We start from the raw sequence: 26,373 nt of genomic DNA on the forward strand, positions 1-26,373 counted from the left end.
ATGTTTTCAATCTCATCACTATTCAGGGCTCTTGTGTAGTTCTCTGTGCTGGGCTCGGACCATCTCTAACTGGGTGGCAGGGAGACCAGTTTTGTGGGAAGTTTGGCTCTGACTTGTGGCTGCGCTGATCTTTTTAGGTAAAGTGTTATTTGGCTGTGGTCTGATAGTGGAGATTGTTGTCTGACTATAAACGCATTGTTGGCTTGTGGGTCCAGGTCAGTTATGGCGTAGTCCACCACACTGCTGCCCAGAGCCGAGCAGTATGTGAATCTCCCCAGAGAGTACCCCCTGGTCCTGCCATTGATGATATATAGACCCAGGCTTTTACATAGGCGCACTACCTGCTTCCTGCTCTTGTTTACCACGCTGTCGTGGCTGTGTCAGTGTGGAGGTGTGTGTGTGGCACAGCGGGGAGTCTCCGAACAGGTGTGTGTTCCCCTCTGTATTGATGTAGTCCATCTCTCTGCCAGTCCTGGCATTGAGATCGCCACACAGCAGTACAGAGCCCAGGGTCTGGAAGTGGCAGATTTCGTTTTGAAGCTCATGAAAGCCTTCCTCATTATAGTAGGGGGAGTCTGCGGGTGGCATATAAATTCCATAAATTGCTGGATGATGTGCAGGGGCACGTCTGTGCGGGGCAGCAGTGTGGAGATGGAAATTTTGGCAGTTGGGAATTCCTCTGTGGCTTTCGTTGCTACCTGTCTCAGGGCTGAGGCCACATCGCCCCTGCGGGCACTCAGGTCGTTAGTGCCGGTGTGGATGAGGATGTGTTTGACTTGGCAAAGCCTCCTCTTGGAGAGCAGCTCCAGGGCTCTCTGTGCTGTGGAGCACCAAAGCTTTTTTACTTTTCGCCTAGGGAAGAGGCGCCTCTCAACCAGGAACTTCCCATTGGATTCGCTCAGAATGACCACCTCTGCGTTGACCTGCCACTCCGGGTTTGCGTCGGGAGTGGTGGGGGCAGCGGGTGTGTTTTGGGGGAGTGGCGTTTCAGGGGGTTGTGTATTAGTGGCAGGTCTGGTGATAGTGGGTGTGTCAGGAGTGGTGGGGAGTGTGGGTGGATCAGTGGGTGTGTCAGGGGTTGGAGGTGTTGTGGGGTCAGTGCAGTGCAGTCTCTGTGCTCCAGTGATGTGTAGCTCCTCTCTTAGCTCCTCCAGCTGGCTCTGCAGGCTCCTCAGCTAGCTGTGCTGGGGTGTCCAGGTCAGCTCCTCCCTCGCTCTGCGCAGCTCCGTCCTCAGGGTTTGGCTCTGCTCCTCCAGGTCTCTCACTGCTGCTCTCAGCTCATGGATCTCAGCCTTGTGCTGCATCTTTAGTCTGTGCATCTCATCCCGGAGCTGATCACACAAGGAGGTCTGGGCCAGGGTGCTCAAGGTCTGCTCCCTGAACTCCGCAAACTCCAGCTCCAGCACTGATAGGCATTCCTTTAGTGTTTTAATGTTGCTGGAGAGTTTTGGGGAGACAGGGGGGCAGTCTGTGGGAGATGGGGCACTGTCTGGCTCCGTGTGGCTGGGGGCAGACTGCAGGGTGGCCGGCTCTGGCTCTTGTTTCTCTACCTCAGTCTGCTGCTTTGTGAGGTGTGGAAGCCGAGAGCTAATTGGTCCAGGCTGCTCTCGCTGCCCTGCACCATGATGGTCCCGTTGTGGTATACATTAAAAGTGAGCATCACACTGTCTGTGTCTTTCTCTACCAGCACTGAGATCTGCCTGCCTCTGCTAATGCCCCTCTTGTTGTTATTGGGGTATGTCTGGCACAGGGTTTTGTGAAAGGCGGTGTAGAACAGTAGATTGTTCTTGACCCTGTTTTCTCCTTTACCGGTGTAGTCTAGGATGAGGGTCTCAGGAGATGCTCTCATCACAGCTTGTTTGTAGTCCTTCTTAGCCTGTGCAGAGCGAATGTCTTCAGGGTATCGGATTTCAAAAGGCAGCTCTGCAGTCAGACTGCTGTTCGATAGATTTCTATCAGTCTCAGTGGCAGTTGGGCTCTCTCCTACTGTCACTCTATTCAAATCGGAGCTCTGCATTTTCATTGGCTGAGTCAACTACTGAGAATGCTTATTTATTTTATTAATACATATTTTTTTGTTTAATTATTTGTCTCTTACCTCCAATTCTTGTCTTCAGCTTTTCTTTTCTGACTTTTCTTCCTGAACTGTCTCTCTGCTTTCTTCTTTTTGTGTTTCTCTTAAAATTATTATTTTTTGAATACTTTTTCTTCTGAATTTCTATTCCATGTCTTCTGTGTATGTTTATAGTGCTATATATTCATTTGTAAATCACAAATTAAATCCGCTTATGTATAAAAACAAATGTTTTTTAGGAGCTCATATTCCTCTCTCTCTCTCTCTCTCTCTCTCTCTCTCTCTCTCTCTCTCTCTCTCTCTCAATTCATTTCATTTGTATTGTCAAAGCAATTGGACATACATACACATACATACATATACACTCACCTAAAGGATTATTAGGAACACCTGTTCAATTTCTCATTAATGCAATTATCTAATCAACCAATCACATGGCAGTTGCTTCAATGCATTTAGGGGTGTGGTCCTGGTCAAGACAATCTCCTGAACTCCAAACTGAATGTCTGAATGGGAATGAAAGGTGATTTAAGCAATTTTGAGCGTGGCATGGTTGTTGGTGCCAGACGGGCCGGTCTGAGTATTTCACAATCTGCTCAGTTACTGGGATTTTCACGCACAACCATTTCTAGGGTTTACAAAGAATGGTGTGAAAAGGGAAAAACATCCAGTATGCGGCAGTCCTGTGGGCGAAAATGCCTTGTTGATGCTAGAGGTCAGAGGAGAATGGGCCGACTGATTCAAGCTGATAGAAGAGCAACTTTGACTGAAATAACCACTCGTTACAAACGAGGTATGCAGCAAAGCATTTGTGATGCCACAACACGTACAACCTTGAGGCGGATGGGCTACAACAGCAGAAGACCCCACTGGGTACCACTCATCTCCACTACAAATAGGAAAAAGAGGTGAGACATTCAGATGGTAGAGTCAGAATTTGGCGTAAACAGAATGAGAACATGGATCCATCATGTCTTGTTACCACTGTGCAGGCTGGTGGTGGTGGTGTAATGGTGTGGGGGATGTCTTCTTGGCACACTTTAGGCCCCTTAGTGCCAATTGGGCATCGTTTAAATGCTACGGCCTACCTGAGCATTGTTTCTGACCACGTCCATCCCTTTTTGACCACCATGTACCCATCCTCTGATGGCTACTTCCAGCAGGATAATGCACCATGTCACAAAGGTGGAATCATTTCAAATTGGTTTCTTGAACATGAAAATGAGTTCACTGTACTAAACTGGCCCCCACAGTCACCAGATCTCAACCCAATAGAGCATCTTTGGGATGTGGTGGAACGGGAGCTTCGTGCCCTGGATGTGCATCCCACAAATCTCCATCAACTGCAAGATGCTATCCTATCAATATGGGCCAACATTTCTAAAGAATGCTTTCAGCACCTTGTTGAAGCAATGCCACGTAGAATTAAAGCAGTTCTGAAGGCGAAAGGGGGTCAAACACAGTATTAGTATGGTGTTCCTAATAATCCTTTAGGTGAGTTCATCGTAGCTCTTAATACTCTCTTTCTGTCTGGAGGAGATATAATTGAAGTATTGTACACGTACCCGGCTACTTTCAACACCCATTGCTGCACTGATATTTTTCCCTCCATTTTTCTTTATCCATTTTTTTTTTGCTGGAAGTTCCGTCAATAGCCGTCAGCCTTTAAGAGACATCATGCAGCCAGGCCTCTTGGCTTGCGGCCACACCGTCCTGAACGCGCCCAATCTCATCAGATCTCGGAAGCTAAACGGGGCAAGGGCTCGTCAGTACTTGGATGGGTGACCTCCTGGAGATATCAGGTGCTGCAAGTTATTTCGTCTCCTGGGTAACTTTATCGTAGCTCTAAATACTCTCTTTCAGTCTGGAGGAGATATTATTGAAGAATTCTACACGTACCCGGCTACTTTCAACACCCTTTGCTGCACTGATATTTTTCCCTCCATTTTCCATTTTTTTTTTTTTTTTTTTTGCTGAAAGTATTGTCAATACCCGCCAGCCTTTAAGAGACATCATGCAGCCAGGCCTCTTGGCTTGCGGCCACACCGTCCTGAACGCGCCCGATCTCATCAGATCTCGGAAGCTAACGGGGCAGGACCTGGTCAGTACTTGAATGTGAGACCTCCTGGAAATACCAGGTGCTGCAAGCTTTTACGTCTCCTGGGTAACTTTATCGTAGCTCTTAATACTCTCTTTCAGTCTGCAGGAGATATAATTGAAGAATTGTACACGTACCCGGCTACTTTCAACACCCTTTCCTGCACTGATATTTTTCCCTCCATTTTTCTATTTTTTTTTTTTTTTTTTTGCTGGAAATTCCGTCAATACCCGCCAGCCTTTAAGAGACATCATGCAGCCAGGCATCTCGGCTTGCGGCCACACCATCCTGAACGCGCCCGATCTCGTCAGATCTCGGAAGCTAAACGTGGCAGGACCTGGTCAGTACATGAATGTGAGACCTCCTGGAAATACCTGGTGCTGCAAGCTTTTACGTCTCCTGGGTAACTTTATCGTAGCTCTTAATACTCTCTATCTGTCTGGAGGAGATATAATTGAAGTATTGTACACGTACCCAGCTACTGTCAACACCATTTGCTGCACTGATATTTTTCCATCCATTTTTCTTTTTTTTTTTTTTTTTTGCTGGAAGTTCCGTCAATACCCGCCAACCTTTAAGAGACATCATGCAGCCAGGCCTTTCGGCTTGTGGCCACACCGTCCTGAATGCGCCCGATCTCGTCAGATCTCAGAAGTTAAACGGGGCAGGGCCTGGTCAGTACTTGGATGGGAGACCTCCTAGAAATACCAGGTGCTGCAAGCTTTTTACGTCTCCTGGGTAACTTCATCGTAGCTCTTAATACTCTCTTTTTGTCTCCAGGAGATATAATTGAAGAATTGTACACGTACCCGGCTACTTTCAACACCCTTTCCTGCACTGATATTTTTCCCTCCATTTTTCTATTTTTTTTTATTTTTTTTTGCTGGAAATTCCCTCAATACCCGCCAGCCTTTAAGAGACATCATGCAGCCAGGCATCTCGGCTTGCGGCCACACCATCCTGAACTCGCCCGATCTCGTCAGATCTTGGAAGCTAAACGGGGCAGGACCTGGTCAGTACATGAATGTGAGACCTCCTGGAAATACCTCGTGCTGCAAGCTTTTACGTCTCCTGGGTAACTTTATCGTAGCTCTTAATACTCTCTATCTGTCTGGAGGAGATATAATTGAAGAATTGTACACCTACCCGGCTACCTTCAACACGCTTTGCTGCACTGATATTTTTCCCTCCATTTTTCTTTTTTCTATTGTTTCTTGCTGGAAGTTCCATCAATACCCTCCAGCCTTTAAGAGACATCATGCAGCCAGGCCTCTTGGCTTGAGGCCACACCGTCCTGAAGACGCAAGATCTCGTCAGATCTCGGAAGAAAAACTGGGCAGGGTCTGGTCAGTAATTGGATGGGTGACCTCCTGGAAATACCAGGTGCTGAAAGCTTTTTACATCTCCTGGGTAACTTCAGCGTAGCTCTTAATACTCTCATTCAGTCTGGAGGAGATATAATTGAAGAATTGTACATGTACCCGGCTACTTTCAACACCCTGTTCTGCACTGATATTTTTCCCTCCATTTTTCTATTTATTTATTTCTTATTTTTTGCTGGAAGTTCCGTCAATACCCGCCAGCCTTTAAGAGACATCATGCAGCCCAGCCTCTTGGCTTGCGGCCACACCGTCCTGAATGCGCCCGATCTCGTCAGATCTTGGAAGCTAAACGGGGCAGGGCCTGGTCAGTACTTGGATGGGAGACCTCCTAGAAATACCAGGTGCTGCAAGCTTTTTACGTCTCCTGGGTAACTTCATCGTAGCTCTTAATACTCTCTTTCTGTCTCCAGGAGATATAATTGAAGAATTGTACACGTACCAGGCTACTTTCAACACCCTTTGCTGCACTGGTATATTTCCCTCTATTTTTCTTTTTTTTTTTTGCTGGCAGTTCCGTCAATACCCGCCAGCCTTTAAGAGACATCATGCAGCCAGGCATCTCGGCTTGCAGCCACACCATCCTGAACGCGCCCGATCTCGTCATATCTCGGAAGCTAAACGGGGCAGGACCTGGTCAGTACATGAATGTGTGACCTCCTGGAAATACCTAGTGCTGCAAGCTTTTACGTCTCCTGGGTAACTTTATCGTAGCTCTTAATACTCTCTCTCTGTCTGGAGGAGATATAATTGAAGTATTGTACACGTATCCAGCTACTGTCAACACCCTTTGCTGCACTGATATTTTTCCATCCATTTTTCTTTTTTCTTTTTTTATTTTATTTTTTTGCTGGAAGTTCCGTCAATACCCGCCAACCTTTAAGAGACATCATGCAGCCAGGGCTTTTGGCTTGTGGACACACCGTCCTGAATGCGCCCGATCTCGTCAGATCTCGGAAGCTAAACGGTGCAGGACCTGGTCAGTACTTGGATGGGAGACCTCCTAGAAATACCAGGTGCTGCAAGCCTTTTACGTCTCCTGGGTAACTTCATCGTAGCTCTTAATTCTCTCTTTCTGTCTCCAGGAGATATAATTGAAGAATTGTACACGTACCCGTCTACTTTCAACACCCTTTGCTGCACTGGTATATTTCCCTCTATTTTTCTTTTTTTTTTTTGCTGGCAGTTCCGTCAATACCCGCCAGCCTTTAAGAGACATCATGCAGCCAGACATCTCGGCTTGCGGCCACACCGTCCTGAACGCGCCCGATCTTGTCAGATCTCGGAAGCTAAACGGGGCAGGACCTGGTCAGTACTTAAATGTGAGACCTCCTGGAAATACCAGGTGCTGCCAGCTTTTTACGTCTCCTGGGGAACTTCATCGTAGCTCTTAATACTTTCTTTCTGTCTGGAGAAGATATAATTGAAGAATTGTACACGTACCCGGCTACTGTCAACACCCTTTGCTGCACTGGTATTTTTCCCTCTATTTTTCTTTTTTTTTTTTGCTGGCAGTTCCGTCAACACCCGCCAGCCTTTAAGAGACATCATGCAGCCAGGTGTCTCGGCTTGCGGCCACACCATCCTGAACGCGCCCCATCTCATCAGATCTCGGAAGCTAAACGGGGCAGGGCCTGGTCAGTACTTGGATGGGAGACCTCCTAGAAATACCAGGTACTGCAAGCTTTTTACATGTCCTGGGTAACTTCATCGTAGCTCTTAATACTCTCTATCTGTCCGGAGGAGATATAATTGAAGTATTGTACACGTACCCAGCTACTGTCAACACCCTTTGCTGCACTGATATTTTTCCATCCATTTTTTTTTTTTTTTTTTTTTTTTTTTTTTTTTGCTTGAAGTTCTGTCAATACCCGCCAACCTTTAAGAGACATCATGCAGCCAGGCGTCTCGGCTTGTGGCCACACCATCCTGAACTCGACCGATCTCGTCAGATCTTGGAAGCTAAACGGGGCAGGACCTGGTCGGTACATGAATGTGAGACCTCCTGGAAATACCTGGTGCTGCAAGCTTTTACGTCTCCTGGGTAACTTTATCGTAGCTCTTAATACTCTCTATCTGTCTGGAGGAGATATAATTGAAGTATTGTACACGTACCCAGCTACTGTCAACACCCTTTGCTGCACTGATATTTCTCCATCCATTTTTCTTTTTTTTTTTTTTTTTTGCTGGCAGTTCCGTCAATACCCGCCAACCTTTAAGAGACATCATGCAGCCAGGCCTCTCGGCTTGTGGCCACACCGTCCTGAACGCGCCCGATCTCGTCAGATCTCGGAAGCTAAACGCGGCAGGACCTGGTCAGTACTTGATTGTGAGACCTCCTGGAAATACCTAGTGCTGCAAGCTTTTACGTCTCCTGGGTAACTTTATCGTAGCTCTTAATACTCTCTTTCAGTCTGCAGGAGATATAATTGAAGAATTGTACACGTACCCGGCTACTTTCAACACCCTTTGCTGCACTGGTATTTTTCCCTCTATTTTTCTTTTTTTTTTTTGCTGGCAGTTCCGTCAATACCCGCCAGCCTTTAAGAGACATCATGCAGCCAGACATCTCGGCTTGCGGCCACACCGTCCTGAACGCGCCCGATCTTGTCAGATCTCAGAAGCTAAACGGGGCAGGACCTGGTCAGTACTTAAATGTGAGACCTCCAGGAAATACCAGGTGCTGCCAGCTTTTTACGTCTCCTGGGGAACTTCATCGTAGCTCTTAATACTCTCTTTCTGTCTGGAGAAGATATAATTGAAGAATTGTACACGTACCCGGCTACTTTCAACACCCTTTGCTGCACTGGTATTTTTCCATCTATTTTTCTTTTTTTTTTTTGCTGGCAGTTCCGTCAATACCCGCCAGCCTTTAAGAGACATCATGCAGCCAGGTATCTCGGCTTGCGGCCACACCATCCTGAACGCGCCTGATCTCGTCAGATCTCGGAAGCTGAACGGGGCAGGGCCTGTTTAGTACTTGGATGGGAGACCTCCTAGAAATACCAGGTGCTGCAAGCTTTTTACGTCTCCTGGGTAACTTCATCGTAGCTCTTAATACTCTCTTTCTGTCTCCAGGAGATATAATTGAAGAATTGTACACGTACCCGGCTACTGTCAACACCCTTTCCAGCACTGATATTTTTCCCTCCATTTTTCTTTTTTTTTTTTTTTTTCTTGCTGGAAATTCCGTCAATACCCGCCAGCCTTTAAGAGACATCATGCAGCCAGTTCTTTCGGCTTGTGGACACACCGTCCTGAATGCGCCCGATCTCGTCAGATCTCGGAAGCTAAACAGGGCAGGGCCTGGTCAGTACTTGGATGGGAGACCTCCTAGAAATACCAGGTGCTGCAAGGTTTTTACGTCTCCTGGGTAACTTCATCGTAGCTCTTAATACTCTTTTTCTGTCTCCAGGAGATATAATTGAAGAATTGTACACGTACCCGGCTACTTTCAACACCCTTTGCTGCACTGGTATATTTCCCTCTATTTTTCTTTTTTTTTTTTGCTGGCAGTTCCGTCAATACCCGCCAGCCTTTAAGAGACATCATGCAGCCAGACATCTCGGCTTGCGGCCACACCGTCCTGAACGCGCCCGATCTTGTCAGATCTCGGAAGCTAAACGGGGCAGGACCTGGTCAGTACTTAAATGTGAGACCTCCTGGAAATACCAGGTGCTGCCAGCTTTTTACGTCTCCTGGGTAACTTCATCGTAGCTCTTAATACTCTTTTTCTGTCTCCAGGAGATATAATTGAAGAATTGTACACGTATCCGGCTACTTTCAACACCTTTTCCTGCACTGATATTTTTCCCTCCATTTTTCTTTTTTTTTTTTTTTTTTTTGCTGGAAATTCCGTCAATACCCGCTAGCCTTTAAGAGACATCATGCAGCCAGACATCTCGGCTTGCGGCCACACCATCCTGAACGCGCCCGATCTCGTCAGATCTCGGAAGCTAAACGGGGCAGGGCCTGGTCAGTACTTGGATGGGAGACCTCCTAGAAATACCAGGTGCTGCAAGCTTTTTACGTCTCCTGGGTAACTTCATCGTAGCTCTTAATACTCTCTTTCTGTCTCCAGGAGATATAATTGAAGAATTGTACACGTACCCGGCTACTTTCAACACCCTTTGCTGCACTGGTATATTTCCCTCTATTTTTCTTTTTTTTTTGCTGGCAGTTCCGTCAATACCCGCCAGCCTTTAAGAGACATCATTCAGCCAGGCATCTCGGCTTGCGGCCACACCATCCTGAACGCGCCCGATCTCGTCAGATCTCGGAAGCTAAACGTGGCAGGACCTGGTCAGTACATGAAAGTGAGACCTCCTGGAAATACCTAGTGCTGCAAGCTTTTACGTCTCCTGGGTAACTTTATCGTAGCTCTTATTACTCTCTCTCTGTCTGGAGGAGATATAATTGAAGTATTGTACACGTATCCAGCTACTGTCAACACCCTTTGCTGCACTGATATTTTTCCATCCATTTTTCTTTTTTCTTTTTTTCTTTTTTTTTTTTGCTGGAAGTTCCGTCAATACCCGCCAACCTTTAAGAGACATCATGCAGCCAGGCCTTTCGGCTTGTGGCCACACCATCCTGAATGCGCCCGATCTCGTCAGATCTCGGAAGCTAAAAGGGGCAGGGCCTGGTCAGTACTTGGATGGGAGACCTCCTAGAAATACCAGGTGCTGCAAGCTTTTGACGTCTCCTGGGTAACTTCATCGTAGCTCTTAATACTCTCTTTCTGTCTCCAGGAGATATAATTGAAGAATTGTACACGTACCTGGCTACTTTCAACACCCTTTGCTGCACTGGTATATTTCCCTCTATTTTTCTTTTTTTTTTTGCTGGCAGTTCCGTCAATACCCGCCAGCCTTTAAGAGACATTATGCAGCCAGGCATCTCGGCTTGCGGCCACACCATCCTGAACGCCCCCGATCTCGTCAGATCTCGGAAGCTATATGGGGCAGGGCCTGGTCAGTACTTGCATGGGAGACCTCCTAGAAATACCAGGTGCTGCAAGCTTTTTACGACTCCTGGGTAACTTCATCGTAGCTCTTAATACTCTCTTTCTGTCTCCAGGAGATATAATTGAAGAATTGTACACGTACCCGGCTACTTTCAACACCCTTTGCTGCACTGATATTTTTCCCTCCATTTTTCTTTTTTCTTTTTTTTTTTGCTGGCAGTTCCGTCAATACCCGCCAGCCTTTAAGAGACATCATGCAGCCAGGCATCTCGGCTTGCGGCCACACCATCCTGAACGCGCCCGATCTCGTCAGATCTCGGAAGCTAAATGGGGTAGGACCTGGTCAGTACATGAAAGTGAGACCTCCTGGAAATACCTAGTGCTGCAAGCTTTTTCGTCTCCTGGGTAACTTTATCGTAGCTTTTAATACTCTCTCTCTGTCTGGAGGAGATATAATTGAAGTATTGTACACGTATCCAGCTACTGTCAACACCCTTTGCTGCACTGATATTTTTCCATCCATTTTTCTTTTTTGTTTTTTTCTTTTTTTTTTTTGCTGGAAGTTCCGTCAATACCCGCCAACCTTTAAGAGACATCATGCAGCCAGGCCTTTCGGCTTGCGGCCACACCATCCTGAACGCGCCCGATCTCGTCAGATCTCGGAAGCTAAACGGGGCAGGGCCTGGTCAGTACTTGGATGGGAGACCTCCTAGAAATACCAGGTGCTGCAAGCTTTTTACGTCTCCTGGGTAACTTCATCGTAGCTCTTAATACTCTCTTTCTGTCTCCAGGAGATATAATTGAAGAATTGTACACGTACCCGGCTACTTTCAACACCCTGTCCTGCACTGATATTTTTCCCTCCATTTTTCTATTTATTTATTTTTTATTTTTTGCTGGAAGTTCCGTCAATACCCGCCAGCCTTTAAGAGACATCATGCAGCCAGGCCTCTTGGCTTCCGGCCGTACCGTCCTGAACACGCCCGATCTCGTCAGATCACGGAAGCTAAACGGGGCAGGGCCTGGTCAGTACTTGGATGGGAGACCTCCTGGAAATACCAGGTGCTACAAGCTTTTTACGTCTCCTGGGAAACTTCATCGTAGCTCTTAATACTCTCTATCTGTCTGGAGGAGATATAATTGAAGTATTGTACACGTACCCGGCTACTTTCAACAGCCTTTGCTGCACTGATATTTTTCCCTCCATTTTCCTTTTTTTTTTTTTTTTTTTTTTTGCTGGAAGTTCCGTCAATACCCGCCAGCCTTTAAGAGACATCATGCAGCCAGGCCTCTTGGCTTGCGGCCACACCGTCCTGAACGCGCCCGATCTCGTCAGATCTCGGAAGCTAACGGGGCAGGGCCTGGTCAGTACTTGGATGGGTGACCTCCTGGAAATACCAGGTGCTGCAAGCTTTTTACGTCTCCTGGGTAACTTCATCATAGCTCTTAATACTCTCTTTCAGTCTGTAGGAGATATTATTGAAGAATTGTACACGTACCCGGCTACTTTCAAAACCCTTTGCTGCACTGATATTTTTCCCTCCATTTTTCTTTTTTCTTTTTTTTTTTGCTGGAAGTTCCGTCAATACCCGCCAGCCTTAAAGAGACATCATGCAGCCGGGCCTCTCGGCTTTCGGCCACACCGTCCTAAACGCGCATGATATCGTCAGATCTCGGAAGCTAAACGGGGCAGGACCTGGTCAGTACATGAATGTGACACCTCCTGGAAATACCTGGTGCTGCAAGCTTTTACGTCTCCTGGGTAACTTTATCGTAGCTCTTAATACTCTCTATCTGTCTGGAGGAGATATAATTGAAGTATTGTACACGTACCCAGCTACTGTCAACACCATTTGCTGCACTGATATTTTTCCATCCATTTTTCTTTTTTTTTTTTTTTTTTGCTGGAAGTTCCGTCAATACCCGCCAACCTTTAAGAGACATCATGCAGCCAGGCCTCTCGGCTTGCGGCCACACCATCCTAAACGCGCCCGATCTCGTCAGATCTCGGAAGCTAAACGGGGCAGGACCTGGTCTGTACATGAAAGTGAGACCTCCTGGAAATACCTAGTGCTGCAAGCTTTTACGTCTCCTGGGTAACTATATCGTAGCTCTTAATACTCTCTCTCTGTCTGGAGGAGATATAATTGAAGTATTGTACACGTATCCAGCTATTGTCAACACCCTTTGCTGCACTGATATTTTTCCATCCATTTTTCTTTTTTCTTTTTTTCTTTTTTTTTTTTGCTGGAAGTTCCGTCAATACCCGCCAACCTTTAAGAGACATCATGCAGCCAGGCCTTTCGGCTTGTGGCCACACCATCCTGAACGCGCCCGATCTCGTCAGATCTCGGAAGCTAAACGGGGCAGGGCCTGGTCAGTACTTGGATGGGAGACCTCCTAGAAATACCAGGTGCTGCAAGCTTTTTATGACTCCTGGGTAACTTCATCGTAGCTCTTAATACTCTCTTTCTGTCTCCAGGAGATATAATTGAAGAATTGTACACGTACCCGGCTACTGTCAACACCCTTTGCTGCACTGATATTTTTCCATCCATTTTTCTTTTTTCTTTTTTTTATTTTTATTTTTTGCTGGAAGTTCCGTCAATACCCGCCAACCTTTAAGAGACATCATGCAGCCAGGCCTTTTGGCTTGTGGCCACACCGTCCTGAATGCGCCCGATCTCGTCAGATCTCGGAAGCTAAACGGGGCAGGGCCTGGTCAGTACTTGGATGGGAGACCTCCTAGAAATACCAGGTGCTGCAAGCTTTTTACGTCTCCTGGGTAACTTCATCGTAGCTCTTAATACTCTCTTTCTGTCTCCAGGAGATATAATTGAAGAATTGTACACGTACCCGGCTACTTTCAACACCCTTTGCTGCACTGGTATATTTCCCTCTATTTTTCTTTTTTTTTTGCTGGCAGTTCCGTCAATACCCGCCAGCCTTTAAGAGACATCATGCAGCCAGGCATCTCGGCTTGCGGCCACACCATCCTGAACGCGCCCGATCTCGTCAGATCTCGGAAGCTAAACGCGGCAGGACCTGGTCAGTACATGAAAGTGAGACCTCCTGGAAATACCTAGTGCTGCAAGCTTTTACGTCTCCTGGGTAACTTTATCGTAGCTCTTATTACTCTCTCTCTGTCTGGAGGAGATATAATTGAAGTATTGTACACGTATCCAGCTACTGTCAACACCCTTTGCTGCACTGATGTTTTTCCATCCATTTTTCTTTTTTCTTTTTTTCTTTTTTTTTTTTGCTGGAAGTTCCGTCAATACCCGCCAACCTTTAAGAGACATCATGCAGCCAGGCCTTTCGGCTTGTGGCCACACCATCCTGAATGCGCCCGATCTCGTCAGATCTCGGAAGCTAAACGGGGCAGGGCCTGGTCAGTACTTGGATGGGAGACCTCCTAGAAATACCAGGTGCTGCAAGCTTTTTACGTCTCCTGGGTAACTTCATCGTAGCTCTTAATACTCTCTTTCTGTCTCCAGGAGATATAATTGAAGAATTGTACACGTATCCGGCTACTTTCAACACCCTTTGCTGCACTGGTATATTTCCCTCTATTTTTCTTTTTTTTTTTGCTGGCAGTTCCGTCAATACCCGCCAGCCTTTAAGAGACATTATGCAGCCAGGCATCTCGGCTTGCGGCCACACCATCCTGAACGCCCCCGATCTCGTCAGATCTCGGAAGCTATATGGGGCAGGGCCTGGTCAGTACTTGCATGGGAGACCTCCTAGAAATACCTGGTGCTGCAAGCTTTTTACGTCTCCTGGGTAACTTCATCGTAGCTCTTAATACTCTCTTTCTGTCTCCAGGAGATATAATTGAAGAATTGTACACGTACCCGGCTACATTCAACACCCTTTGCTGCACTGGTATATTTCCCTCTATTTTTCTTTTTTTTTTTTGCTGGCAGTTCCGTCAATACCCGCCAGCCTTTAAGAGACATCATGCAGCCAGGCATCTCGGCTTGCGGCCACACCATCCTGAACGCGCCCGATCTCGTCAGATCTCGGAAGCTAAACGGGGTAGGACCTGGTCAGTACATGAAAGTGAGACCTCCTGGAAATACCTAGTGCTGCAAGCTTTTTCGACTCCTGGGTAACTTTATCGTAGCTCTTAATACTCTCTCTCTGTCTGGAGGAGATATAATTGAAGTATTGTACACGTATCCAGCTACTGTCAACACCCTTTGCTGCACTGATATTTTTCCATCCATTTTTCTTTTTTGTTTTTTTCTTTTTTTTTTTTGCTGGAAGTTCCGTCAATACCCGCCAACCTTTAAGAGACATCATGCAGCCAGGCCTTTCGGCTTGCGGCCACACCATCCTGAACGCGCCCGATCTCGTCAGATCTCGGAAGCTAAACGGGGCAGGGCCTGGTCAGTACTTGGATGGGAGACCTCCTAGAAATACCAGGTGCTGCAAGATTTTTACGTCTCCTGGGTAACTTCATCGTAGCTCTTAATACTCTCTTTCTGTCTCCAGGAGATATAATTGAAGAATTGTACACGTACCCGGCTACTTTCAACACCCTTTGCTGCACTGGTATATTTCCCTTTATTTTTCTTTTTTTTCTGCTGGCAGTTCCGTCAATACCCGCCAGCCTTTAAGAGACATCATGCAGCCAGGCATCTCGGCTTGCGGCCACACCATCCTGAACACGCCCGATCTCGTCAGATCTCGGAAGCTAAACGAGGCAGGACCTGGTCAGTACATGAATGTGAGACCTCCTGGAAATACCTGGTGCTGCAAGCTTTTACGTCTCCTGGGTAACTTTATCGTAGCTCTTAATACTCTCTATCTGTCTGGAGGAGATATAATTGAAGTATTGTACACGTACCCAGCTACTGTCAACACCCTTTGCTGCACTGATATTTTTCCATCCATTTTTCTTTTTTTTTTTTTTTTTGCTGGAAGTTCCGTCAATACCCGCCAACCTTTAAGAGACATCATGCAGCCAGGCCTTTCGACTTGTGGCCAAACCGTCCTGAATGCGCCCGATCTCGTCAGATCTCGGAAGCTAAACGGGGCAGGGCCTGGTCAGTACTTGGATGGGAGACCTCCTAGAAATACCAGGTGCTGTAAGCTTTTTACGTCTCCTGGGTAACTTCATCGTAGCTCTTAATACTCTCTTTCTGTCTCCAGGAGATATAATTGAAGAATTGTACACGTACCCGGCTACTTTCAACACCTTTTCCTGCACTGATATTTTTCCCTCCATTTTTCTTTTTTTTTTTTTTTTTTTTGCTGGAAATTCCGTCAATACCCGCTAGCCTTTAAGAGACATCATGCAGCCAGACATCATGGCTTGCGGCCACACCATCCTGAACGCGCCCGATCTCGTCAGATCTCGGAAGCTAAACGGGGCAGGGCCTGGTCAGTACTTGGATGGGAGACCTCCTAGAAATACCAGGTGCTGCAAGCTTTTTACGTCTCCTGGGTAACTTCATCGTAGCTCTTAATACTCTCTTTCTGTCTCCAGGAGATATAATTGAAGAATTGTACACGTACCCGGCTACTTTCAACACCCTTTGCTGCACTGGTATATTTCCCTTTATTTTTCTTTTTTTTCTGCTGGCAGTTCCGTCAATACCCGCCAGCCTTTAAGAGACATCATGCAGCCAGGCATCTCGGCTTGCGGCCACACCATCCTGAACGCGCCCGATCTCGTCAGATCTCGGAAGCTAAACGGGGCAGGGCCTGGTCAGTACTTGGATGGGAGATCTCCTAGAAATACCAGGTGCTGCAAGCTTTTTACGACTCCTGGGTAACTTCATCGTAGCTCTTAATACTCTCTTTCTGTCTCCAGGAGATATAATTGAAGAATTGTACACGTACCCGGCTACTGTCAACACCCTTTGCTGCACTGATATTTTTCCATCCATTTTTCTTTTTTCTTTTTTTTATTTTTTTTTTTTGCTGGAAGTTCCGTCAATACCCGCCAACCTTTAAGAGACATCATGCAGCCAGGCCTTTCGGCTTGTGGCCACACCGTCCTGAATGCGCCCGATCTCGTCAGATCTCGGAAGCTAAACGGGGCAGGGCCTGGTCAGTACTTGGATGGGAGACCTCCTAGAAATACCAGGTGCTGCAAGCTTTTTACGTCTCCTGGGTAACTTCATCGTAGCTCTTAATACTCTCTTTCTGTCTCCAGGAGATATAATTGAAGAATTGTACACGTACCCGGCTACTTTCAACACCCTTTGCTGCACTGGTATATTTCCCTCTATTTTTCTTTTTTTTTTGCTGGCAGTTCCGTCAATACCCGCCAGCCTTTAAGAGACATCATGCAGCCAGGCATCTCGGCTTGCGGCCACACCATCCTGAACGCGCCCGATCTCGTCAGATCTCGGAAGCTAAACGCGGCAGGACCTGGTCAGTACATGAAAGTGAGACCTCCTGGAAATACCTAGTGCTGCAAGCTTTTACGTCTCCTGGGTAACTTTATCGTAGCTCTTATTACTCTCTCTCTGTCTGGAGGAGATATAATTGAAGTATTGTACACGTATCCAGCTACTGTCAACACCCTTTGCTGCACTGATATTTTTCCATCCATTTTTCTTTTTTGTTTTTTTCTTTTTTTTTTTTGCTGGAAGTTCCGTCAATACCCGCCAACCTTTAAGAGACATCATGCAGCCAGGCCTTTCGGCTTGCGGCCACACCATCCTGAACGCGCCCGATCTCGTTAGATCTCGGAAGCTAAACGGGGCAGGGCCTGGTCAGTACTTGGATGGGAGACCTCCTAGAAATACCAGGTGCTGCAAGCTTTTTACGTCTCCTGGGTAACTTCATCGTAGCTCTTAATACTCTCTTTCTGTCTCCAGGAGATATAATTGAAGAATTGTACACGTACCCGGCTACTTTCAACACCCTTTGCTGCACTGGTATATTTCCCTTTATTTTTCTTTTTTTTCTGCTGGCAGTTCCGTCAATACCCGCCAACCTTTAAGAGACATCATGCAGCCAGGCCTTTTGACTTGTGGCTACACCGTCCTGAATGCGCCCGATCTCGTCAGATCTCGGAAGCTAAACGGGGCAGGGCCTGGTCAGTACTTGGATGGGAGACCTCCTAGAAATACCAGGTGCTGTAAGCTTTTTACGTCTCCTGGGTAACTTCATCGTAGCTCTTAATACTCTCTATCTGTCTCCAGGAGATATAATTGAAGAATTGTACACGTACCCGGCTACTTTCAACACCTTTTCCTGCACTGATATTTTTCCCTCCATTTTTCTTTTTTTTTTTTTTTTTTTTGCTGGAAATTCCGTCAATACCCGCTAGCCTTTAAGAGACATCATGCAGCCAGACATCTCGGCTTGCGGCCACACCATCCTGAATGCGCCCGATCTCGTCAGATCTCGGAAGCTAAACGGGGCAGGGCCTGGTCAGTACTTGGATGGGAGACCTCCTAGAAATACCAGGTGGTGCAAGCTTTTTACGTCTCCTGGGTAACTTCATCGTAGCTCTTAATACTCTCTTTCTGTCTCCAGGAGATATAATTGAAGAATTGTACACGTACCCGGCTACTTTCAACACCCTTTGCTGCACTGGTATATTTCCCTTTATTTTTCTTTTTTTTCTGCTGGCAGTTCCGTCAATACCCGCCAGCCTTTAAGAGACATCATGCAGCCAGGCATCTCGGCTTGCGGCCACACCATCCTGAACGCGCCCGATCTCGTCAGATCTCGGAAGCTAAACGGGGCAGGACCTGGTCAGTACATGAATGTGAGACCTCCTGGAAATACCTGGTGCTGCAAGCTTTTACGTCTCCTGGGTAACTTTATCGTAGCTCTTAATACTCTCTATCTGTCTGGAGGAGATTTAATTGAAGTATTGTACACGTACCCAGCTACTGTCAACACCCTTTGCTGCACTGATATTTTTCCATCCATTTTTTTTTTTTTTTTTTGCTGGAAGTTCCGTCAATACCCGCCAACCTTTAAGAGACATCATCCAGCCAGGCCTTTCGGCTTGTGGCCACACCGTCCTGAATGCGCTCGATCTCGTCAGATCTCGGAAGCTAAACGGGGCAGGGCCTGGTCAGTACTTGGATGGGAGACCTCCTAGAAAAACCAGGTGCTGCAAGCTTTTTACGTCTCCTGGGTAACTTCATCGTAGCTCTTAATACTCTCTTTCTGTCTCCAGGAGATATAATTGAAGAATTGTACATGTACCCGGCTACTTTCAACACCCTGTCCTGCACTGATATTTTTCCCTCCATTTTTCTATTTATTTATTTTTTATTTTTTGCTGGAAGTTCCGTCAATACCCGCCAGCCTTTAAGAGACATCATGCAGCCAGGCCTCTTGGCTTGCGGCCACACCGTCCTGAACACGCCCGATCTCATCAGATCTCGGAAGCTAAGCGGGGCAGGGCCTGGTCAGTACTTGGATGGGTGACCTCCTGGAAATACCAGGTGCTGCAAGCTTTTTACGTCTCCTGGGTAACTTTATCGTAGCTCTTAATACTCTCTCTCTGTCTGGAGGAGATATAATTGAAGAATTGTACACGTACCCGGCTACTTTCAACACCCTTTCCTGCACTGATATTTTTCCCTCCATTTTTCTATTTTTTTTTTTTTTTTTTTTTTTGCTGGAAATTCCGTCAATACCCGCCAGCCTTTAAGAGACATCATGCAGCCAGGCGTCTCGGCTTGTGGCCACACCGTCCTGAATGCGCCCGATCTCGTCAGATCTTGGAAGCTAAACGGGGCAGGGCCTGGTCAGTACTTAGATGGGAGACCTCCTGGAAATACCAGGTGCTGCAAGCTTTTTACATCACTTGGGTAATTTCATCGTAGCTCTTAATACTCTCTTTCTGTCTGGAGGAGATATAATTGAAGAATTGTACACGTACCCGGCTACTTTCAACATCCTTTGCTGCACTGATATTTTTCCCTCCATTCTTCTTTTTTCTTTTTTATTTTGCTGGAAGTTCCGTCAATACCCTCCAGCCTTTAAGAGACATCATGCAGCCAGGCCTCTTGCTTGCGACCACACCGTCCAGAGCGCGACCGATCTCATCAGATCCCGGAAGCTAAACGGGGCAGGGCCTGGTTAGTACTTGGATGGGAGACCTCCTAGAAATACCAGGTGCTGCAAGCTTTTTACGTCTCCTGGGTAACTTTATCGTAGCTCTTAATACTCTCTTTCTGTCTGGAGGAGATATAATTGAAGAATTGTACACGTACCCGGCTACTTTCAACACCCTTTGCTGCACTGATATTTTTCCATCCATTTTTCTTTTTTTTTTTTTGCTGGAAGTTCCGTCAATACCCGCCAACCTTTAAGAGACATCATGCAGCCAGGCCTTTCGGCTTGCGGCCACACCATCCTGAACGCGCCCGATCTCGTCAGATCTCGGAAGCTAAACGGGGCAGGGCCTGGTCAGTACTTGGATGGGAGACCTCCTAGAAATACCAGGTGCTGCAAGCTTTTTACGTCTCCTGGGTAACTTAATCGTAGCTCTTAATACTCTCTTTCTGTCTCCAGGAGATATAATTGAAGAATTGTACACGTACCCGGCTACTTTCAACACCCTTTGCTGCACTGGTATATTTCCCTTTATTTTTCTTTTTTTTCTGCTGGCAGTTCCGTCAATACCCGCCAGCCTTTAAGAGACATCATGCAGCCAGGCATCTCGGCTTGCGGCCACACCGTCCTGAACGTGCCCGATCTCGTCAGACCTTGGAAACTAAACGGGCCAGGGCCTGGTTAGTACTTGGATGGGTGACCTCCAGGAAATACCAGGTGATGCAAGCTTTTTACGTCTCCTTGGTAACTTCATCGTAGCTCTTAATACTCTTTATCTGTCTGGAGGAGATATAATTGAAGTATTGTACACTTTGTCTTAGGGACAGTCTGGCTAGCAGTGACTGAGTGGTTGACAGACGACAAGCAACGGAATGTACGTGCTCTGTGATGTCATAGCAGTCAGCTGAGAGAGGCTCGTGATGTCATCGCTGAGCTGTCTGTCTGTCTGTCTCTCTCTCTCTCTTTCTCTCTCTCTCTCTCTCTCTCTCTTCCTCTCAATTCAATTCATTTGTATTGTCAAAGCAATTGGACATACATACATACATATATATATATATATATATATATACATACATACATACATCCATACATGCTAGAAAGTCATTACTATGTTATCTTAAAGGCTAACTAAGCAGAACATATATCATTATAGAACAGAGTTCATAGGTCATACCGTTTGACAATGTCTCCAAGGTTCTCATCATAAATAACAAACAGAAATCAAACTATCTTCTGGGCTGACCTTCTAGCTTGACCGTATCTTTCTTAAGTATACAAGAGAGAAAAACAGGTGTAAGAAAATAATTTCTAATTTTCCTTCTACACATATATACATACATACATACATATGTAGCGTTATGTTGGGTGTATTTGGATAAGAGCATTTGGGCTCTGAGCTGAAGCACTGATCTAAAGAAGACCTCTCCCCCCCCAAAGTTATCAGATTTCCTTAGCTCATCAGCTTGGAACTGGTTTGCATCAAAGTGACAGTTTTGGGGAGGATGGCACCGAGAAGAGGCCAAATAGTTTGGAATTCTGCTATGAGATGTCTGGAGAAAGGGGCCTGTAGGTGATAAAAACTCTTTGAAGTGGATGAGAGCCGAAATCCCGACATAGAGCTACGAACCCAGGCCAACCGGCATTTCCAAAAGATGGCATGGATTGACATCAGTCATAAATAAAGCCTCCCTCCAATAGGACACTGGGGGCTGAAACCGAAATCCAATCTCAAGAACTCAGGGACCAATCACCTACTGATCTGACAGACTATAAGGAACAGCGGACAGTCTTTCTCTCTCTCTCTCTCTCACCTGAACCAGAAACTCGCTGCCACAGCTCAACCTGTAGCTCTGTTGCCAGAACCGGAATCAGAAACCAACCAAGTCTTTGCCGGCAACAGAAGAGTTAAACTGGGAGAAGGAGATTGAGCCGTACGAAGAATTCTTTTAAAGGACTTTATTAAATAAATAACTTCACAGACCCACCTGATCAGTGGAGTTTTACAGCTGGACAATTGACTAAGTCGACTGAATACGAAAGTGTCAGTCACTTAAATAGCTATTTGAGTTTTAAGAAACTTGACCCTTGGAACAAACAGGGCCCTGCTTTCCTCAAAGACTTCGTCTTCAAGTAACTACGGTGGAACCATGCTTACAAAGAAGATTTTGTGCACAACCTTGGAGCCTTCAAACCAATGGAAAATCTGTTTGGAAAAGACTCTACATTCGCGAAACCCCAACTTCCAGGTGCATCGACTGAGTGGAAGTTCTTGCACAAAGCCGAACCGGACTGCCTTTGTTCCAAACCACACGGACCTCGTGCCGTGTGCTGTTATCTGAGCCCGAAGCCAGAGAGGCCTCTCTGCGACGAAGTTCACATAAGTTTAACAGTTTGGAGTTTGTGATTCATGACATTTGAGAAATCAATTAGAAATGTTAATCTGTGATTCATAACTCTAGAATGTGTAATATCATTTAGTTTTCTTAAATATAAATGTGAGTTGCATTAAACTGTTTTGTTGATAATTTTAGAAATAAAATCTGTCAACGCCGAGAAATATCTTCTCATTCCTGTTTAACTGTTTAGTCTGAAATTGACACAAGTTAATAGACATTAGATTATTGGTGGCCCTGCCTATCCTTAATCATTGAATAATAATCAGTTAAGGGAAATTGTGGTAACAAATAGGATCTTTCTTGGCACCTAAACGTAAATGAGACTGATATATATATAACGAGAAGTTACCTGACATAAATACTAACCTGCGTAGTTATTTAATGTCTGACTAATAATACTAACGAGAGACTCACCTTCGTCTTACTAACCGGTATTGTAGTCAATGTGTTTATAACCTTTTTTGTTTAACGATTTGTTAAACGGAATGTACGTGCTCTGTGATGTCATAGCAGTAAGCTGAGAGAGGCTCGTCATGTCATCGCTGAGCTGGCTGGCTGGCTCTCTGTGTGTGTGTGTGTGTGTGTGTGTGTGTGTCTCTGTCTGTCTGTCTCTCTCTCTCTCTCTTACTCTCTCTCTCTCCCTCTCAATTCAATTCATTTGTATTGTCAAAGCAATTGGACATGCATACATACATACATACATATATATGGAAAATAAACAATATGTGTACATCTCTTTCTGCATTAGTGGTGCCCTCACAGATGTGCAAGTTACATGACAGACAGACAGACAGACACACACACACTTTCACACACAGACAGACAGACACAGACACACACAGACACACACACACATACTTTGACAGACAGACAGACAGACACACGCATATTATGGGTCTTTGTTGGGTAGTGAAATGGGTAGCATCAGTCGCAGTGTGGGTAATGTCAGGGAGCCAATCATAGTCCCCGTTATTTGCATATTTGCAAAGCATTCTGGGAAAAGCAACTAAACACGTTTAGTCATGTATTTGTCCATAGTTTACACATGAGATGAAAGAGACAGTATGACGTGTTGAGCACCTAGGATTCCTCATGTGTATGTGAGGGGCAGAGGAACCGGATCCCAAGTGTGCGTCCCAGGTGCTATAGGTTTCAAAGCATGCAGGGGAATAGGCACCCCACCCTGACACGTAAAGAAGACTGGATAGGGAGATATAAATAGCAATGGGGAGACTCTTGTACTTGGTGTGGCTCTATCCATATAGTGGGGCCAGCAGCCACTTAGCAGGTGCAGCAATAGAAGCTCAGCCTGGGGAGACTGGATTTAGCATTTCCTCTCCATTTTGATAACTATCCATAATCATTTCTGCAAAATACTTCTATGATACCTATGTATGTTTTTTACTTGTACTATATTATACTATCAAGTATCAGTGTACACATACAATGTGACCTGTTACATTAATACAGAGGCCACGGAAGGCCAGATCACTAATAGCCACTGTCCCCTGATATTACACTTTTTTACAATCACTTTGGCACTCATTTCAGAATCTTGATGTCATTTTTCAAAACTCTAGACACTAAACTCACACCCGATGATCAAAATGCACATTTTTCAAAACTCTAACACTTTTTTACAATTGCTTGGATACAATACACATCAACCTCAGATCATTTGTTCATTGAACTAAAATGACACAACTTAACATCAAAGTATTACCATTTCAAAATGCAATTCACACATTACATCTGAGATCACTGTCTATTCATTTCATTACAAAGATCTAACTATCAATTGATACAGCTGCTCAAAATGATAAGTGACTGTTGCATTACTCTTAATGCATAATTTTATGGAAACTGACAAACAATATTCCATGTTTCGATCATGAAAGTTTCAGGATAATGAGATCCATTGACATCAATAAACGAGGAGCATGAACCAGTTGGACTACATTATCTATGGATGTAATATTTCATCATCATTCATCATCATGTAGCACTTTTCCACACCATGTTTGCAGTGTGGAAGGAAAGTTAGAAATTTTTTCTCTAATACCTGTTTTTCTCTCTTGTATACTTAAGAAAGATAAGGTCAAGCTAGAAGGTCAGGCCAGAAGGTAGTTTGATTTCTGTTTGTTATTTACGATGAGAATCTTGGAGACAATGTCAAACAGTATGATTGAAGTGCCTGCTCCCTAATCCATGTGTTGATCTATGAACTCTGTCCTATAATGATATGAATTCTGCTTAGCTAACTTTTAAGATAACATAGTAATGACTTTCTGATTATAACCAGCTCTTTGATTTTTGTGTATAAAAGCTCTGACTGTTAAAATGAAGGCAGAGCGACTTTGGGATCTACTTGAGTCACTGTTCCTCTCCACGCTGCGTGTATTAAAGGCATTGCAACTAACGCTCCAACCTGGTTGAAGATGATTGTTCTTCCACATCAGATTTGACATTACTGTATGTATGCAGGCCCTTGTAATTGCTTTTCCAATACTGCCAACTGGTTATTGATGATTGATTTCACATTGTGGTACGAGTATCGAGTGAAATGAGTGCTATCCACCCCAGCAACACAGTGATAACATGGAGCCGGCAAGTCATCCAGGTCACAATAGAGGTCAAGCAGTGGGAGGAGGAAGACGTGGTGGTCAAAGGAATGGAAGGGGACATGCACCCCTTCTGAGAGGTGGTCGTGGGCCTCGTCATAGAGGAGGGCTTAGGCCTCACCAGAGAGGCAGCCATGGGCCTCATTTGAGAGGTGTTGGGGGAACGTGGTAGAGGACAAGGCCACGGACCAGACAGCGGCAGCAACAGCAAATAGTGTCCAGTGAAATCCGAGAAATAGTTGTAGAGCATGTTGTAAATCATGGCATGACCATGACTGAGGCAGCTACAATGATTCAATCAAACCTCAGAATCAACTCAGGATCAACTGTAGCCTCAATCATCAGAAATTTCCGTACTGAGAAGCGGCAAGTCTTCAGCATGCACTAAACATTAGGCTACTCTCAATTGTCAAATGACTGTATACTGCATACCAATGTGTAGCACAGAGTATAGTGTGCCTTTTGAAAGAAATGCAGACAGAGTGAAGCAGCTGATGACTGAGTATGTTCAGGTATGTTCAGTTTCAAGATGCCTCTTGTGAAAAATGGTTGTGAGAACCTGAACCTGAACACAGGGCTGATGGAAATTCAGAAGTACAGTAATCAATCCTTTGTTTTACACTAAGCCAGTTGAGGAACACTGCAGTTGACATTTTACTGTAGTTTTGTTCTTTTTTGTAGCTAATTATTGTTGCATGGCTTCAAAGAAACCTATGGTGTGATTTGATTGTATTGCATCAATACATTTCAGATTTTGTTCAATGATTCCACTGTGTCTGTAGTATTCTCTCTACTAGTCCTTTTACAGTGATGTATTTATGTGTAGTACCATAATGAAACATGTATCACATATTTTGTACTACAATATTTAATGATTGTACGAACAACTACACAGTGAAACTATCGGTATCTTCTGTGTGGGTGATCTAAATAAATGTTACTATGGTATTTCATGATAAATGAATTATTTGAACCAACAAGTCTGCAAGTGCAAGGTTTCTTTAAAGATATGAATGCACAATGCAATGTTTTGAACATTGGACAGCCTGTGTTACAAGTGATGACCGTTTTGAGTTTTGTGTCTAGAGTTTTGAAAAATGACATCAAGGTTCTGAAATTAGTGACAAAGTGATTGTAAAAAACTGTATATTCATCCTATTTAATGTGCTCTTTTAAAATGTACTTTTCTTTTTTATGTTGCCATTTCTGTTCTACCAATGTTTCAGTTGTTAGCCAAAGATTGACAGAGTACATCTCATACACACAGGCCAGACAGCAAGGATTTCTTTTTGAAATTCAATTACAAATGCTGCATGAACTCATCAATACGATTAGAGCTCCTGAAAGCAATATAACTAACTCACTCTACAGCATCTCATTAGCAGTGAAAAGAAACCAAGAAAGTTGGGACAGTCGACTGTTTACCACTATGTAACATCACCTTTTCTTTTAATAACACTTATTAAGCACTTGGGCACTGAAGACACCACTTGGTTAAGTTTAGCAAGTGGGATTTCCCCCCATTCATCCATTATGCATTTCCTCAGCTGCGCAACTGCACAGGGCCTTCGTTGTCTTAATTTGCACTTCATAGTGCGCCACACATTCTCAATTCGGAGACAGGTCAGGACTGCAGGCAGGCCATGCTAGCACCCGCACTCTCTGCCTACGCAACCATGCGCTTGTAATCTGGGCAGAATGTGGTTTGGCGTTATCCTGCTGAAAAATGCAGGGATGTCCCTGGAAAAGACGATGTCTGGATGGCAGCATATGTTGCTCCAAAATGTGTACATCTCT

General features: G+C 45.3%; 19 non-coding genes and 30 pseudogenes across 19 annotated transcripts; all 49 read left to right on the forward strand.

The window, feature by feature from the left end:
* The first annotated feature begins 3,769 nt into the window (after positions 1 to 3,769).
* LOC136722448 (uncharacterized) lies at positions 3,770 to 3,888 on the forward strand (annotated as a pseudogene).
* A 218-nt stretch (positions 3,889 to 4,106) lies between these two features.
* On the forward strand, positions 4,107 to 4,224 carry LOC136722436 (uncharacterized; annotated as a pseudogene).
* Positions 4,225 to 4,442: 218 nt separating this feature from the next.
* On the forward strand, positions 4,443 to 4,561 carry LOC136722440 (uncharacterized; annotated as a pseudogene).
* A 215-nt stretch (positions 4,562 to 4,776) lies between these two features.
* On the forward strand, positions 4,777 to 4,895 carry LOC136722422 (5S ribosomal RNA). Its single transcript, XR_010806322.1, has one exon. It is a non-coding gene; the product is annotated as a 5S ribosomal RNA (ribosomal RNA).
* Positions 4,896 to 5,114: 219 nt separating this feature from the next.
* Positions 5,115 to 5,233, forward strand: LOC136722456 (uncharacterized; annotated as a pseudogene).
* A 215-nt stretch (positions 5,234 to 5,448) lies between these two features.
* Positions 5,449 to 5,567, forward strand: LOC136722459 (uncharacterized; annotated as a pseudogene).
* A 221-nt stretch (positions 5,568 to 5,788) lies between these two features.
* Positions 5,789 to 5,907, forward strand: LOC136722415 (5S ribosomal RNA). Its single transcript, XR_010806316.1, has one exon. It is a non-coding gene; the product is annotated as a 5S ribosomal RNA (ribosomal RNA).
* Positions 5,908 to 6,117: 210 nt separating this feature from the next.
* LOC136722452 (uncharacterized) lies at positions 6,118 to 6,236 on the forward strand (annotated as a pseudogene).
* A 224-nt stretch (positions 6,237 to 6,460) lies between these two features.
* LOC136722435 (uncharacterized) lies at positions 6,461 to 6,579 on the forward strand (annotated as a pseudogene).
* A 210-nt stretch (positions 6,580 to 6,789) lies between these two features.
* On the forward strand, positions 6,790 to 6,908 carry LOC136722442 (uncharacterized; annotated as a pseudogene).
* Positions 6,909 to 7,118: 210 nt separating this feature from the next.
* LOC136722428 (uncharacterized) lies at positions 7,119 to 7,237 on the forward strand (annotated as a pseudogene).
* Positions 7,238 to 7,462: 225 nt separating this feature from the next.
* On the forward strand, positions 7,463 to 7,581 carry LOC136722458 (uncharacterized; annotated as a pseudogene).
* Positions 7,582 to 7,796: 215 nt separating this feature from the next.
* Positions 7,797 to 7,915, forward strand: LOC136722446 (uncharacterized; annotated as a pseudogene).
* Positions 7,916 to 8,124: 209 nt separating this feature from the next.
* LOC136722453 (uncharacterized) lies at positions 8,125 to 8,243 on the forward strand (annotated as a pseudogene).
* Positions 8,244 to 8,453: 210 nt separating this feature from the next.
* LOC136722425 (uncharacterized) lies at positions 8,454 to 8,572 on the forward strand (annotated as a pseudogene).
* A 218-nt stretch (positions 8,573 to 8,790) lies between these two features.
* On the forward strand, positions 8,791 to 8,909 carry LOC136722426 (uncharacterized; annotated as a pseudogene).
* A 210-nt stretch (positions 8,910 to 9,119) lies between these two features.
* LOC136722444 (uncharacterized) lies at positions 9,120 to 9,238 on the forward strand (annotated as a pseudogene).
* A 218-nt stretch (positions 9,239 to 9,456) lies between these two features.
* Positions 9,457 to 9,575, forward strand: LOC136722419 (5S ribosomal RNA). Its single transcript, XR_010806319.1, has one exon. It is a non-coding gene; the product is annotated as a 5S ribosomal RNA (ribosomal RNA).
* Positions 9,576 to 9,783: 208 nt separating this feature from the next.
* LOC136722454 (uncharacterized) lies at positions 9,784 to 9,902 on the forward strand (annotated as a pseudogene).
* A 224-nt stretch (positions 9,903 to 10,126) lies between these two features.
* LOC136722423 (5S ribosomal RNA) lies at positions 10,127 to 10,245 on the forward strand. The gene has a single exon (XR_010806323.1). It is a non-coding gene; the product is annotated as a 5S ribosomal RNA (ribosomal RNA).
* A 209-nt stretch (positions 10,246 to 10,454) lies between these two features.
* On the forward strand, positions 10,455 to 10,573 carry LOC136722433 (uncharacterized; annotated as a pseudogene).
* A 216-nt stretch (positions 10,574 to 10,789) lies between these two features.
* Positions 10,790 to 10,908, forward strand: LOC136722447 (uncharacterized; annotated as a pseudogene).
* Positions 10,909 to 11,132: 224 nt separating this feature from the next.
* On the forward strand, positions 11,133 to 11,251 carry LOC136722431 (5S ribosomal RNA). Its single transcript, XR_010806324.1, has one exon. It is a non-coding gene; the product is annotated as a 5S ribosomal RNA (ribosomal RNA).
* Positions 11,252 to 11,472: 221 nt separating this feature from the next.
* Positions 11,473 to 11,591, forward strand: LOC136722437 (uncharacterized; annotated as a pseudogene).
* Positions 11,592 to 11,812: 221 nt separating this feature from the next.
* Positions 11,813 to 11,930, forward strand: LOC136722414 (5S ribosomal RNA). The gene has a single exon (XR_010806315.1). It is a non-coding gene; the product is annotated as a 5S ribosomal RNA (ribosomal RNA).
* A 550-nt stretch (positions 11,931 to 12,480) lies between these two features.
* LOC136722457 (uncharacterized) lies at positions 12,481 to 12,599 on the forward strand (annotated as a pseudogene).
* Positions 12,600 to 12,823: 224 nt separating this feature from the next.
* On the forward strand, positions 12,824 to 12,942 carry LOC136722412 (5S ribosomal RNA). The gene has a single exon (XR_010806313.1). It is a non-coding gene; the product is annotated as a 5S ribosomal RNA (ribosomal RNA).
* A 226-nt stretch (positions 12,943 to 13,168) lies between these two features.
* On the forward strand, positions 13,169 to 13,287 carry LOC136722410 (5S ribosomal RNA). Its single transcript, XR_010806311.1, has one exon. It is a non-coding gene; the product is annotated as a 5S ribosomal RNA (ribosomal RNA).
* Positions 13,288 to 13,495: 208 nt separating this feature from the next.
* Positions 13,496 to 13,614, forward strand: LOC136722450 (uncharacterized; annotated as a pseudogene).
* Positions 13,615 to 13,838: 224 nt separating this feature from the next.
* On the forward strand, positions 13,839 to 13,957 carry LOC136722409 (5S ribosomal RNA). Its single transcript, XR_010806310.1, has one exon. It is a non-coding gene; the product is annotated as a 5S ribosomal RNA (ribosomal RNA).
* Positions 13,958 to 14,166: 209 nt separating this feature from the next.
* LOC136722434 (uncharacterized) lies at positions 14,167 to 14,285 on the forward strand (annotated as a pseudogene).
* A 210-nt stretch (positions 14,286 to 14,495) lies between these two features.
* LOC136722445 (uncharacterized) lies at positions 14,496 to 14,614 on the forward strand (annotated as a pseudogene).
* Positions 14,615 to 14,838: 224 nt separating this feature from the next.
* On the forward strand, positions 14,839 to 14,957 carry LOC136722417 (5S ribosomal RNA). The gene has a single exon (XR_010806317.1). It is a non-coding gene; the product is annotated as a 5S ribosomal RNA (ribosomal RNA).
* Positions 14,958 to 15,165: 208 nt separating this feature from the next.
* LOC136722441 (uncharacterized) lies at positions 15,166 to 15,284 on the forward strand (annotated as a pseudogene).
* Positions 15,285 to 15,498: 214 nt separating this feature from the next.
* On the forward strand, positions 15,499 to 15,617 carry LOC136722424 (uncharacterized; annotated as a pseudogene).
* Positions 15,618 to 15,835: 218 nt separating this feature from the next.
* On the forward strand, positions 15,836 to 15,954 carry LOC136722443 (5S ribosomal RNA). Its single transcript, XR_010806325.1, has one exon. It is a non-coding gene; the product is annotated as a 5S ribosomal RNA (ribosomal RNA).
* A 208-nt stretch (positions 15,955 to 16,162) lies between these two features.
* Positions 16,163 to 16,281, forward strand: LOC136722413 (5S ribosomal RNA). The gene has a single exon (XR_010806314.1). It is a non-coding gene; the product is annotated as a 5S ribosomal RNA (ribosomal RNA).
* Positions 16,282 to 16,507: 226 nt separating this feature from the next.
* On the forward strand, positions 16,508 to 16,626 carry LOC136722411 (5S ribosomal RNA). Its single transcript, XR_010806312.1, has one exon. It is a non-coding gene; the product is annotated as a 5S ribosomal RNA (ribosomal RNA).
* Positions 16,627 to 16,834: 208 nt separating this feature from the next.
* LOC136722451 (uncharacterized) lies at positions 16,835 to 16,953 on the forward strand (annotated as a pseudogene).
* A 224-nt stretch (positions 16,954 to 17,177) lies between these two features.
* Positions 17,178 to 17,296, forward strand: LOC136722408 (5S ribosomal RNA). Its single transcript, XR_010806309.1, has one exon. It is a non-coding gene; the product is annotated as a 5S ribosomal RNA (ribosomal RNA).
* A 208-nt stretch (positions 17,297 to 17,504) lies between these two features.
* LOC136722429 (uncharacterized) lies at positions 17,505 to 17,623 on the forward strand (annotated as a pseudogene).
* A 218-nt stretch (positions 17,624 to 17,841) lies between these two features.
* On the forward strand, positions 17,842 to 17,960 carry LOC136722421 (5S ribosomal RNA). The gene has a single exon (XR_010806321.1). It is a non-coding gene; the product is annotated as a 5S ribosomal RNA (ribosomal RNA).
* A 208-nt stretch (positions 17,961 to 18,168) lies between these two features.
* On the forward strand, positions 18,169 to 18,287 carry LOC136722432 (uncharacterized; annotated as a pseudogene).
* A 209-nt stretch (positions 18,288 to 18,496) lies between these two features.
* LOC136722420 (5S ribosomal RNA) lies at positions 18,497 to 18,615 on the forward strand. The gene has a single exon (XR_010806320.1). It is a non-coding gene; the product is annotated as a 5S ribosomal RNA (ribosomal RNA).
* A 221-nt stretch (positions 18,616 to 18,836) lies between these two features.
* On the forward strand, positions 18,837 to 18,955 carry LOC136722403 (5S ribosomal RNA). The gene has a single exon (XR_010806305.1). It is a non-coding gene; the product is annotated as a 5S ribosomal RNA (ribosomal RNA).
* Positions 18,956 to 19,178: 223 nt separating this feature from the next.
* LOC136722418 (5S ribosomal RNA) lies at positions 19,179 to 19,297 on the forward strand. The gene has a single exon (XR_010806318.1). It is a non-coding gene; the product is annotated as a 5S ribosomal RNA (ribosomal RNA).
* A 215-nt stretch (positions 19,298 to 19,512) lies between these two features.
* Positions 19,513 to 19,631, forward strand: LOC136722439 (uncharacterized; annotated as a pseudogene).
* Positions 19,632 to 19,842: 211 nt separating this feature from the next.
* LOC136722455 (5S ribosomal RNA) lies at positions 19,843 to 19,961 on the forward strand. Its single transcript, XR_010806326.1, has one exon. It is a non-coding gene; the product is annotated as a 5S ribosomal RNA (ribosomal RNA).
* A 208-nt stretch (positions 19,962 to 20,169) lies between these two features.
* Positions 20,170 to 20,288, forward strand: LOC136722430 (uncharacterized; annotated as a pseudogene).
* Positions 20,289 to 26,373: the final 6,085 nt, after the last annotated feature.

The sequence above is a fragment of the Amia ocellicauda genome, unplaced genomic scaffold, assembly GCF_036373705.1.
Source record: "Amia ocellicauda isolate fAmiCal2 unplaced genomic scaffold, fAmiCal2.hap1 HAP1_SCAFFOLD_138, whole genome shotgun sequence".
In the NCBI taxonomy this organism is placed as follows: domain Eukaryota; kingdom Metazoa; phylum Chordata; class Actinopteri; order Amiiformes; family Amiidae; genus Amia; species Amia ocellicauda.